Source organism: Bufo gargarizans, chromosome 5 (assembly GCF_014858855.1).
Source record: "Bufo gargarizans isolate SCDJY-AF-19 chromosome 5, ASM1485885v1, whole genome shotgun sequence".
Lineage (NCBI taxonomy): Eukaryota > Metazoa > Chordata > Amphibia > Anura > Bufonidae > Bufo > Bufo gargarizans.
The window spans coordinates 21,908,093-21,921,456 of record NC_058084.1 but is presented as its reverse complement, the minus strand read 5'-3'; positions in this window follow the sequence as shown (position 1 = coordinate 21,921,456).

Below are 13,364 nucleotides of genomic sequence, written 5' to 3'. Positions count from 1 at the left end.
TGACCCTGTGACAAAGTCCCTATAGAAGAGCAGTATTTGTGGAAGCAGGTATATTGCAGGCCTCAATCAATATTTTGTGGACGCCGGTATATCAAACCCCCACTATCAGTATTTGAGGAAACAGGTATATAGAACCCAATAATGAGTATTTGCTGGAAGCTGATAAATCAAACCCCTTAATCATTATTTGTGGTAAGCTGGTGTATCGCAGGCATCATTCAATATTTGGCGGAACCCGGTGTATCACAACTCATAATCAATATTTTGTGAAAGCTGGTGTATCACACCCCTCAATCAGTATTTTGTGGAATCAGGTATTTTGCACCCCTTAATCAGTTTTTTGGGGGGCAACTGGTATATCACACCAGTTTCTATTAGTTATTCCAATAGTGCTTGTCCCTCTGTATAGCTGCGGTATCTCAGCAGAACCACACACAACTGCTGCACAATACAAATGCACTATAATATACCATCTATGTTAGAAAGTATATTATAAGTATATTACACCCCTCAGTATGTCACACCTATCGATAGCATACCTATACCAGTCCTTAAAAGGACTTTTGTGGCCCTATTAGCTAGCGTTTGGTGTCCCTAACTGTCCCTGCTCCACACAGCAACCTCTCCCTACACCGGCAAAACACTGAATGTAAAATGGCGGCCAGATTGGGTTCTGTTATAGGGTAGGGGTTATGTCCATGTGCTGAAACGTCTCAATTGGCTGTCCTGTCCCACCTGATGGATGTGTCATGGGTCAAAGTTCTGCACAATGCAAAGAATATGGTGCCGGCGGACATCGCTATATGTTCGCCTGTTTGGCGAACAGCAAACGAGCAAAGTTTGCTGCAAAACGACCGCTGGGCAAACAGCAAGGCCATCTCTACTCCTCATGCTGCTTGAACCTCACCACTATTTCATAGGTCCACTCTATGGTCTTCTCATGCTGTTCCCACCCTCCCCACTTCATGACTGGTCCACTATTTTGGCTTTCGGCCTGGATGACATCATCATTTATTTGACCTTTTTTTATGATCTGTCAGAAGGAAGGAAAAATGAGACGCACAACGGATCCTGTCTGTGTAGCAGCTGTAAGGCCTGTATGGTCCCATAAGAATTGGCTTATGATTTGGTAGCCAAAAGCAGGAGTGGGTACAAAACACAGAATACATGCAAATATTCCATTCCCGTGTCATCTCTGTTTTAGATCCACTCCTGTTTTTTTTGGCATTAGCAATACTGATGGATTACTGACCAAATGCTGACCGAGTGAAGGCAGATGCTCCACAGACGGAGCAAAATTAATAAGTGACGTCAACACAAACTTACTGCTGACCCCCTCTTCACTCTGTCGGGGGCTCTACTTGCATCAACGTTTAATAGAACAGGTTCTGTAGACATCTATGTGGAATCAGCTGACGGCGGGGTAAAAGGAGTGCGCTTCTTCTTGGTGCCAACATCGACCTGTAAGGCTGAGTGGATAATTGAGTTATTTGGTCAGTTTTGGCCCCGTGACTGCCAAATAAGTGAAGTGTTCAGTGATTCTCAGAGCGACTCCTGTCACCTGCATGTCATACGGACTTACAGTATTATTTCACTACCACGGCAGACTCCCTATGCGTGTTACTGCAAGGCATAGTGTTCTACACCCCAATAAAGGCTCTCTGCAGCCCAGAAATAGCCATTTTTTAACATAATTCAGCGCAAATAAATTTGGATTTCTTTGAAAAATTAGGCGAACCGGCCAAATCAAATTTTTGAGAAATTCGCTCATCTCTAGATCATCAATTTTTTGGTTCCCTGGTGAACTATTTATTGGCATTCTCAAAGAATTGGTGATCAAGCATTGGATGCAACATCATTCATCTGAAGTATTTATAGTGACCTCTCCAGTCATCTGTCATTTCCACCTATGATCTACAGTATCGTGAGTAACCGCATAGCGGTAATCCTTTTCCTATTGCCTTAGTCCATTTAGTATGAAGTTCCAGTGGGTTATCTGTCCCAAAAATACACTTTTTATCATATATATATATATATATATATATATATATATATAAAGATGAAACACGGACAGCACTCCAGATAAAAGATAGTGGTGTTTATTCACCCATGTAGATGGCAACGTTTCGGCTCATGCACGAGCCTTTTTCAAGCTGCTACATCCCTGGACTTAGCACCCTTCCTGTTTTTTTCTGGTGCCGCCATCATTTTTACTTTTCTATATACAGGTCCTTCTCAAAAAATTAGCATATTGTGATAAAGTTCATTATTTTCTGTAATGTACTGATAAACATTAGACTTTCATATATTTTAGATTCATTACACACCGACTGAAGTAGTTCAAGCCTTTTATTGTTTTAATATTGATGATTTTGGCATACAGCTCATGAAAACACAAATTTCCTATCTCAAAAAATTAGCATATTTCATCCGACCAATAAAAGAAAAGTGTTTTTAATACAAAAAAAGTCAACCTTCAAATAATTATGTTCAGTTATGCACTCAATACTTGGTCGGGAATCCTTTTGCAGAAATGACTGCTTCAATACGGCGTGGCATGGAGGCAATCAGCCTGTGGCACTGCTGAGGTGTTATGGAGGCCCAGGATGCTTCGATAGCGGCCTTAAGCTCATCCAGAGTGTTGGGTCTTGCGTCTCTCAACTTTCTCTTCCCAATATCCCACAGATTCTCTATGGGGTTCAGGTTAGGAGAGTTGGCAGGCCAATTGAGCACAGTAATACCATGGTCAGTAAACCATTTACCAGTGGTTTTGGCACTGTGAGCAGGTGCCAGGTCATGTTGAAAAATGAAATCTTCATCTCCATAAAGCTTTTCAGCAGATGGAAGCATGAAGTGCTCCAAAATCTCCTGATAGCTAGCTGCATTGACCCTGCCCTTGATAAAACACAGTGGACCAACACCAGCAGCTAACATGGCACCCCAGACCATCACTGACTGTGGGTACTTGACACTGGACTTCAGGCATTTTGGCATTTCCCTCTCCCCAGACTTCCTCCAGACTCTGGCACCTTGATTTCCGAATGACATGCAACAGTCCAGTGCTGCTTCTCTGTAGCCCAGGTCAGGCGCTTCTGCCGCTGTTTCTGGTTCAAAAGTGGCTTGACCTGGGGAATGCGGCACCTGTAGCCCATTTCCTGCACACGCCTGTACACGGTGGCTCTGGATGTTTCTACTCCAGACTCAGTCCACTGCTTCCGCAGGTCCCCCAAGGTCTGGAATCGGTCCTTCTCCACAATCTTCCTCAGGGTCCGGTCACCTCTTCTCGTTGTGCAGCGTTTTCTGCCACACTTTTTTCTTCCCACAGACTTCCCACTGAGGTGCCTTGATACAGCACTCTGGGAACAGCCTATTCGTTCAGAAATTTCTTTCTGTGTCTTACCCTCTTGCTTGAGGGTGTCAATGATGGCCTTCTGGACAGCAGTCAGGTCGGCAGTCTTACCCATGATTGCGGTTTTGAGTAATGAACCAGGCTGGGAGTTTTTAAAAGCCTCAGGAATCTTTTGCAGGTGTTTAGAGTTAATTAGTTGATTCAGATGATTAGGTTAATAGCTTGTTTAGAGAACCTTTACATGATATGCTAATTTTTTGAGATAGGAATTTTGTGTTTTCATGAGCTGTATGCCAAAATCATCAATATTAAAACAATAAAAGGCTTGAACTACTTCAGTTGGTGTGTAATGAATCTAAAATATATGAAAGTCTAATGTTCATCAGTACATTACAGAAAATAATGAACTTTATCACAGTATGCTAATTTTTTGAGAAGGACCTGTATATATATATATATTTGTTTGATATATTTTTGTGGGTCTTATTTTAAATGTTATATTAAAAGTGACATTTTAAAGGGTACATTGACTAGCTTGAGTGATTAAAATTGCTAATGAGTGGATCCAAAATAGAGATGACACGTGATTGGAAAATTTTCATGTCTTCTGTGTTTTGTACCCGCTCCTGCTTTTGTCATGACCATGTCCTGATGAAAAATAGGGACTGTATGAACCAGGCCTTACAGCTCTAAAGAGAGGATCCGTTGTGTTTTTTTATTTTTACGTCCTTCTGACAGATCAGAAGAAGGGTAAAATAAATGGTGATGTCAACAAGGCCAAACAGGACACTAGTGGCCAAGTCACAGAGTGGTGAGTTGGCAACCACATGAGAAGTCAACATAGTGGTCAGTCACAGAGTGGTGAGTTGGCAACCACATGAAGAGTCAACACAGTGGTCAGTCACAGAGTAGTGAGGTGGCAAATGCATGATAAGTCAACATAGTGGTCAGTCACAGAGTGGTGAGGTGGCAAATGCACGAAAAAGGCAAAATAAAGGCCCAGTCACACAGTGGGGGTCAACAGCTGTGGCAGTAACAGCACAAAATGGTAGGTGGCAGTAGGAGAACATGGCAGACTATTGGGCAGACTAGATGGGCCAAAAAGTTCTTATCTGCCAACACATTCTATGTTTCTATGGCAGCAGATGTGTGGCAGCAGGCGGGTGGCAGCATCAGAATAGTGGCTGAAGCAGTTGACCAGAAGAAACGGTTCTCTTTTCACAAAGTTTGGGTGTGGCACCCAGAATAATCTAGTCTGATTAGTCAAGCACTGGCATGTGGAAATCCTGGCTGATCCATGCCTGATTCATCTTCACAAAGGTCATTCTCTCCACATTTTGGGGTAACTATGCCCCTCGCAACATTAAACACCCACTCTGATGCCACACTACTAGCTGGGCAGGAAAGCTTGTCCACTTGTAACTCGTCCAGTTGCGTGGTGGAGAGCCAGGTGGAGAGCCAGTAGTCATCCCTCTGCTGAATGTTGATAATACAGCTGTCATTAAGCAAGCAACTCAGCATGCATCTGGACATTTGAGCAAGGAACTCCCTGCCTCCATCTCCACTGCATACTGCCACGGTGCGTCTGGATCATTTGCCTGGTCTTCCTCATCACCCTCTAGCTCCTCCTGCTCCTCTCTTGTTACTTGTCCAGAAAAAACACCCATTTATTTATACATTGCTTGTGCGTGAATGTCCTCTTTCTCCTCCTCCAGTTCAGTCCCCACGGGTCTCAGGTGGACGGGCGATGTAGGCACCACATCTACTTTCCCATGGCCAGCCAGTTTTATCAGCATCTGCTCCAGGATGTTAAGAATGGAATGACGTCATTCATCCTGAAGTCCTGGCGACTGACAAATGAAGTGGCCTCCTCAAAGGGCTTGAGCTATTACAGTAAGACAGATGCAATGGTGCACTTGCAAGCCCCCAAAAATTCATTCATGTCACAGACTCAATTAACAGACTGCTTTACTCAATGGTGGACTTTGCACCCCAGTAAATGGCTTTATTTCACTGACACATTAAACAGACTAACTCTCCTATAACTGTAAGTCAGATGCAATGGTGGACTTTGTGTTGCAGAGTATGATTGCTGGGTGCAGCGGAATCAATTCAGATCAGACATTGTGGAGTGACCGGAACTGGGTTTATTGGAACATGCATGCAATACCAGAAGGTCACCTTACATGGTGACTGGCACAGACAGGATAAAAATAAAAAATCTTTGAGTTCACCTCAATGTACAGGAAATACAAATCATAGAAATGCATAGAGAGACTAAAGTGAGCATTAGTAACAGCGACATCTAGTGTTATAGCTATAAACTGCAGTCAATCCAGCAATAGACTAAGCTGAAGGTTGTTGTATCTCCTATTACTGTAAGATGGCTGCAACGTAGGACTTTGGAACCCCCAAAAATAGCTTCATGTCACCGACACAATTAACAGACTGATTAACTCTTTTAATTTAGTAAGATGGATGCAAAGTCAGACTTTGGAACACCGAAAAATTGCTTTATGTCACCGACACAATAAACAGACTAATCAATTCTCCTATTACTGTAAGTCGGATGCAACAATGGACTTTGAAACCCCCAAAAATGGCTTTATGTCACCAACACAATAAACAACTGATTAACTCTCCTATTACAGTAAGACAGATGCAACAGTGGTCTTTGGAACTAGTGTTGAGCGAGAATATTTGTCTTACGAATTTTTATCACGAATATCGGCAGTTCGAGAATTCGCGAACATTTCGAATATAGTGCTATATATTCATAATGACGAATATTCGTTTATTTTTTTCCTTAAGACAGTACACATCAGGTGATCATCCCTCCCTTCTTCTAGCTTGTGGGCCAATGAGAAGGCTTTGTCAAAGCTCAGCTACATCCCCAGCAACCAATAGGAAGGTTACCTACAAGTTTACTATATATAACAGGCATTTTGTGGAGTTTCATGTGAGAGAGCGAGGAGCTTGAATACTGTGCTGTGCTTTATCAAATTACATTCCAAATCGCATATAAATAATCCCGATAGTGTTAGATGGTAATAGGGAATTGTGTAGCTGAACAGCTGATAGGGTCCAGTGCAGGGAGTAGTGTAGGTTATAGAGATAGTTAGCTGAAATATATAATCCATATAGTTAGTAGTGATGAGCGGCAGGGGCTATATTCAAATTTGCAATATTTCACAAATATTTTGTGGAATATTTGTCATATATTCGCAAATTCAAGATTATTTTATTGAATGCGAAAAATCAGCAATGTAAAAATCATGTAATGCAAATTCCTAACGCGAAATACAGGCGTGGGTCACTTTGGCTGCATTTTTCAAGCTGCTAGAAGTTTCACAAGTTCTCCTGAGACTGGAGAAAATGGTCGGCACGGCAGAACATTACAATAGCTTTATATGCAGATAGAGGGCTCCAATATATTCGCGATTGCGCTAATCGGCAGTGACTAGGAATACTTTTTCACTACGTGCAGCTTCACATTTTAGCAGGTCTGACTACAGATTACTGATTGGTGCAGTATTGTTGTGAACTTGACATTGTTTCCTTCTCATTGGCCACAAGCAAGAAGCAGAGAGGAATCATGTGTTCAGATGGAAAAAATGCTGAATATTCGATATAACGAATGCTTAGCACTATATTCTAAATATTAGCGAATTCTCGAAGTGGCGATATTCACGATTAAAATTCGCTATTCGAATATTCGCGCTCCACACTATTAGATAGTATAGGTTATAGTGTGTGGCAATGTGCATGTGAGAGAGATGTCTCTGCTGTCCATACATACATGCTACAGACATAGCGCTGTGATGTCACAACAATACTAAGTGCACCAATCAGTATTATGTTGTCAGACCTGATTAAAGGTGAAGTTGTATGTATTGCGCTAACATATTCAAATCAATAGTGGCGATTTGTGCGATCTCGAATACTTTGAAAAACTCTATCTGCATATAAAGCTATTGTTATGACATGCATGGAATTTTAATCTAAAACAGTGCTGTAATGTGCAATTGCTTACAATGATCGGGAGTTCTTCCTCACTATCTCGAAAGTTGCTGCCAACCATTTTCATCACTTATGTAGCTAATAGTGCGCACGCGCACATAATAGCACAATCGAAGAGAATATAACGAATATTTATCAAATATTTGCCTAAATATTCGTGATATATCGCGAGTTTGAATATTGCCCCTGCCGATCATCACTATTTGGAACATCAAAAACTGGCTTTATGTCACCAACACAATTAAAAGACTGATTAACTCTACTATTAGATGGATGCACCGCTGGTCTTTGGAACCCCTAAAAAATTGCATTATGTCATCGTCACAATTAAAAGACTTATTAACTTTCCTATTACAGTAAGACGGATGCAACGTCGGACTTTGGAACCCAAAAAAATTGATTTATGTCACCGGTGCAATTAACAGACTGACTAACTCTCCTATTACAGTAAGACAGATGTAACGGTGGATTTTGTAACCCATAAAATTGGCTTTATGTCACCTACATAACTGACTGATTAACTCTCCTATTACAGTAAGACAGATGCAACGTAGGACTTCGGAACTCCAAAAAATTGATTTATGTCACCGACACAAATAACAGACTGTTTACCTTTACTAGTAGATGGATGCAATGGTGGACTTTGGGACCCCTACAAATGGCTTTAAGTCACCGACACAAAAAACAGACTGATTAACTCTCCTATTACAGTAAGACTGATGCAATGGTGGACTTTGGAAGCTCTAAAAATGACTTTATGTCACCAATGCAATTACCAGAATTATTAACTCTCCTAATACAGTACGATGGGTGCAATGGTTGATTTCAGAACCCCTAAAAATGGCCTTATATCACCAACACAATTAGTAGACTGATTAACTCTCCTATTTCTGTTAGACGGATGCAATGGTGGACTTTGGAACCCCTACAAATGACTTTGTTACTGACACAATTAACAGACTGATTAACTCTCCTATTACAGTAAGACAGATGCAGGTATGGACTTTAGAACCCCCCAAAATGGCTTTATATCACTGACACAAAAAGTAGACTTATTAACTCTCCTATGACTGTAAGTTGGTTGCAACGATGGACTTTGTGAACTCTAAAATAAGGCTTTATGTTAAAGACACAATTAAACTGATTAACTCTCTAATTACAGTAAGATGGATGCAACTTCAGACTTTGTTACACCAAAAAACGGCTTTATGTCACAATAACACAGATGCAACAGTGGATTTTGAAACTCACAAAAATTGCTTTATGTCATCAACACATTAACTTATTACAGTAAGACCGATGCAACAGTGGACTTTGGAAACACAAAAAATGGGTTTATATCACCGACACAAGTACCTCTCCTATTCCAGTAAGATGGATGCAACAGTGGATTTTGAAACTCCTAAAATTTTATTTATGCCACCAAAACAATTACCAGACTTATTAACTCTCCTATTAGAGTAAGACAGAGGCAACGATCCACTTTGGAGACCTAAAAAATGGCTTTATGTCACCGACACAATTAACAGACTGAATAACTCTCCTATCACAGTAACACGGATGTAATGGTGGACTTCAGAACCCCCAAAAATTGCTCTGTCATCAACACAATTAACAGACTGATTAACTCTCTTATTACAGTAAGACGAATGAAATGGTGGACAAAACATGCCTTTATGTCACTGACACAATTAACAGACTGATTAACTATTCTATAACAGTGAGACAGGTGCAAATGTGGACTTTGGATCCCCTAAAAATGGCTTTATGTCACATACACAAATACTAGACTTATTGACTCTCCTATCACAGTAAGACAGATGCAATGGTGCACTTTCAATCCCCAAAAAATAGATTTATGTCAGTGACACAATTAACAGACTGCTTGTCATGGCCATGGTCATGGTCGTGACTCTTGAACTGCTTGCGGTTTGTATGTAGGTGTTCAACCACAGGTGAGGGCCGCTAGTGTGGTGCCTCACTTGTGGTTGCCGCGGGCAACAAGTTATGTTGTACTGTTGCAGCATAGCAGCCTGAGCTGTTGTTAGGCAGCTTGCCTTAAGTGCATGCGGTTGTACTTGGCAACTTGGTTTGTATGTGTGCACTTTCCTTGTTTGGTGCGCACGGGGTTTATTTGTGTGTATTCCCCTTTTAGTTGCTGTCTTCCCTTCCCTGGTGTTGAAAGGGTTAATTCCCTTCTGTGTGTGTGTGAACACTGGGTGTGTCTCTATGTTGGGTGTGGCCACTTGGGCCTATAAAGCCTCTGTGTTTATCTCCAGTCTGAGGGGTACTTCAGCCATGATTTGCTGGAGACACCCTCCTTGTATTTACATCTGCCAGTGGGGGCCACCCTTGTGGTCATAAACAAACTGTGACTCTTAGGTTTATGTTGATGTCCACTTTATGTTTTCCTTTGTTATGTTATGCACCTATGGATCTGGGTTCCTGTGTGTTTGTGTGTGTGCTGTGTCCACTGGTGTTTGGGTGTGGACACTTGCTGTATTGCACGGGATCCAGTCTGTGTGTCTGTGGCAGGTAGGTGTGGAAGTGCTTTTCATCCTCCTGCCATATCCATAGGCCGTTTATGTTCTCTTCCCTTTGCAGCTTGGCTAGTGAGACTCCTGTTCCTCCGTGCCTTGGAAGAACAGGTCGTCTTACCCTGCTCCTTGTTCCAGGGCAATCCTGAGGGCTAGCAGGGACCCCAAGGCATACGGTGTATGAGTCCTCCCACCTTCAGGGTTGACTCATATGGTTAGGAGTCAGGGTCAGTTTAGGGACGCGATAAGAGGTGACCTGCTCCCTAATACTGTCGTCCTGGCCAAGCAGCGCTTAACATCTCCGGGCATCGCACGGCTGAGGGTTTTCCCCATCCTCAGCCGTGACACTGCTTTACTCTCCTATTACAGAAAGACGGATGAAATGGTGGACTTTGGAGCCCATATAAATGGCTAATACCCAGACTGCAGAAATAAGATAATAATGCACTTATTAAAGCAAGCACTATATATATAGTGCTTGCATCTGCTTTAATAAGTGCATTATTATCTTATTTCTGTGGTTTTCTTCAATAATATGGCCAGGGACATCCGCAAATTTGTATCATATCGTGCAGGATGTTTTTATCTTAGTTTTTTCTGTTTTTTTTTTTTTTTTTTTTTTTTAATACCCAGACTGACTAAGTCTCTTATAACTGTAATTCGGATGCAACTGTGGACTTTGGAACCCCCAAAAATAGCTTTATGTCACCAACACAATCAGCAGAGTGATTAACTCTCCTATTACAGTAAGACAGATGAAACAGAGGACTATGGAATCCCTAGTGTTATGTCAGCGACACAATTCCGTTTGTGAAGTCCATTTCAGGGATCTCACAAACGGTTCAAAACGGATCAGTTCAGCCCCAATGCATTCTGAATGGATAAGGATCCGTTCAGAATGCATCAGTTTGGCTCCGTTCCTCCTCCATTCCGCTCTGGATGCGGACACCAAAACGCTGCTTGCAGCGTATCGGTGTCCGCCTGGCGATGCGGAGCCAAATTGATCCGTCCTGACTTACAATGTAACTCAATGGGGACGGATCCATTTTCACTGACACAGTATGGTGGAATTGAAAATGGATCCGCCCCCCATTGACTTTCAATGTAAGTCAGGACTAGGGATGAGCGAACTTTCGTAAAAGTCCGGGTTCGGGTTCGGTGTTCGTCGCTTTCTTGGCGCTTTTGTGACGCTTTCTTGGCGCTTTTTGAAAGGCTGCAAAGCAGCCAATCAACAAGCGTCATACTACTTGCCCCAAGAGGACATCACAGCCATGCCTACTATTGGCATGGCTGTGATTGGCCAGAGCACCATGTGACCCAGCCTCTATTTAAGCTGGAGTCACATAGCGCCGCCCGTCACTCTGCTCTGATTAGCGTAGGGAGAGGTTGCGGCTGCGACAGTAGGGCGAGATTAGGCAGATTAACTCCTCCAAAGGACTTGATTAATCGATCGATCTGCAGCTGTGGATCATTAAGCTGCTGATCCTCAATTGCTCACTGTTTTTAGGCTGCCCAGACCGTTTGTCAGTCACATTTTTCTGGGGTGATCGGCGGCCATTTTGTGTCTTGTGGTGCGCCAGCACAAGCTGCGACCAAGTGCATTTAACCCTCAATGGTGTGGTTGTTTTTTGGCTAAAGCCTACATCAGGGTGAAGCTGTCACACCAAGTGCATTTAACCAGCAATAGTCTGTTCATTTTTTGGCCATATACTACATCAGGGGCAAGCTGCGCCCGTCACCAAGTGCATTTAACCCTCAGTAGTGTGGTTGGTCAAGCTGTCACACCAAGTGCATTTAACCAGCAATAGTGTGGTTATTTTTTGGCCATATCCCAGTCTAATTCTGTCACTAAATCCATACCGGTCACCCAGCGCCTAAATACTAGGCCTCAAATTTATATCCCGCTAAATCTCTCGTTACCGCTGTCCTGTTGTGGCTGGGCAAGTTATTTAGTGTCCGTCAAAGCACATTTTTTGTTCTGGGTTGAAATACAATTCCCAATTTAGCAATTTCATAATTTAGTGGTTTCTGCTGTATCAGAGCTATTTGAAATCTATCCCTAAAAGGGTATATAATATTCAAGGTGCACATAGGGTCATTCAGAATAACTTCACACACACGCTAATGTGCATTTCCAAGTCTAATTCCGTCAGTAAATCCATACCAGTCACCCAGCGCCTAAATACTAGGCCTCAAATTTATATCCAGCTGAATTTGAATACAATACATTGGGCCAAATAATATTTTTGTTGTTGTGGTGAACCATAATAATGAGGAAAACATCTAGTAAGGGACGCGGACGTGGACATGGTCGTGGTGGTGTTAGTGGACCCTCTGGTGCTGGGAGAGGACGTGGCCGTTCTGCCACATCCACACGTCCTAGTGTACCAACTACCTCAGGTCCCAGTAGCCGCCAGAATTTACAGCGATATATGGTGGGGCCCAATGCCGTTCTAAGGATGGTAAGGCCTGAGCAGGTACAGGCATTAGTCAATTGGGTGGCCGACAGTGGATCCAGCACGTTCACATTATCTCCCACCCAGTCTTCTGCAGAAAGCGCACAGATGGCGCCTGAAAACCAACCCCATCAGTCTGTCACATCACCCCCATGCATACCAGGGAAACTGTCTCAGCCTCAAGTTATGCAGCAGTCTCTTATGCTGTTTGAAGACTCCGCTGGCAGGGTTTCCCAAGGGCATCCACCTAGCCCTTCCCCAGCGGTGAAAGACATAGAATGCACTGACGCACAACCACTTATGTTTCCTGATGATGAGGACATGGGAATACCACCTCAGCATGTCTCTGATGATGACGAAACACAGGTGCCAACTGCTGCGTCTTTCTGCAGTGTGCAGACTGAACAGGAGGTCAGGGATAAGACTGGGTGGAAGACGATGCAGGGGACGATGAGGTCCTAGACCCCACATGGAATGAAGGTCGTGCCACTGACTTTCACAGTTCGGAGGAAGAGGCAGTGGTGAGACCGAGCCAACAGCGTAGCAAAAGAGGGAGCAGTGGGCAAAAGCAGAACACCCGCCGCCAAGAGACTCCGCCTGCTACTGACCGCCGCCATCTGTGACCGAACACCCCAAAGGCAGCTTCAAGGAGTTCCCTGGCATGGCACTTCTTCAAACAATGTGCTGACGACAAGACCCGAGTGGTTTGCACGCTGTGCCATCAGAGCCTGAAGCGAGGCATTAACGTTCTGAACCTGAGCACAACCTGCATGACCAGGCACCTGCATGCAAAGCATGAACTGCAGTGGAGTAAACACCTTAAAACCAAGGAAGTCACTCAGGCTCCCCCTGCTACCTCTTCTGCTGCTGCCGCCTCGGCCTCTTCTGCTGCTGCCACCTCGGCCTCTTCCTCCGCCTCTGGAGGAACGTTGGCACCTGCCGCCCAGCAAACAGGGGATGTACCACCAACACCACCACCACCACCTCCGTCACCAAGCGTCT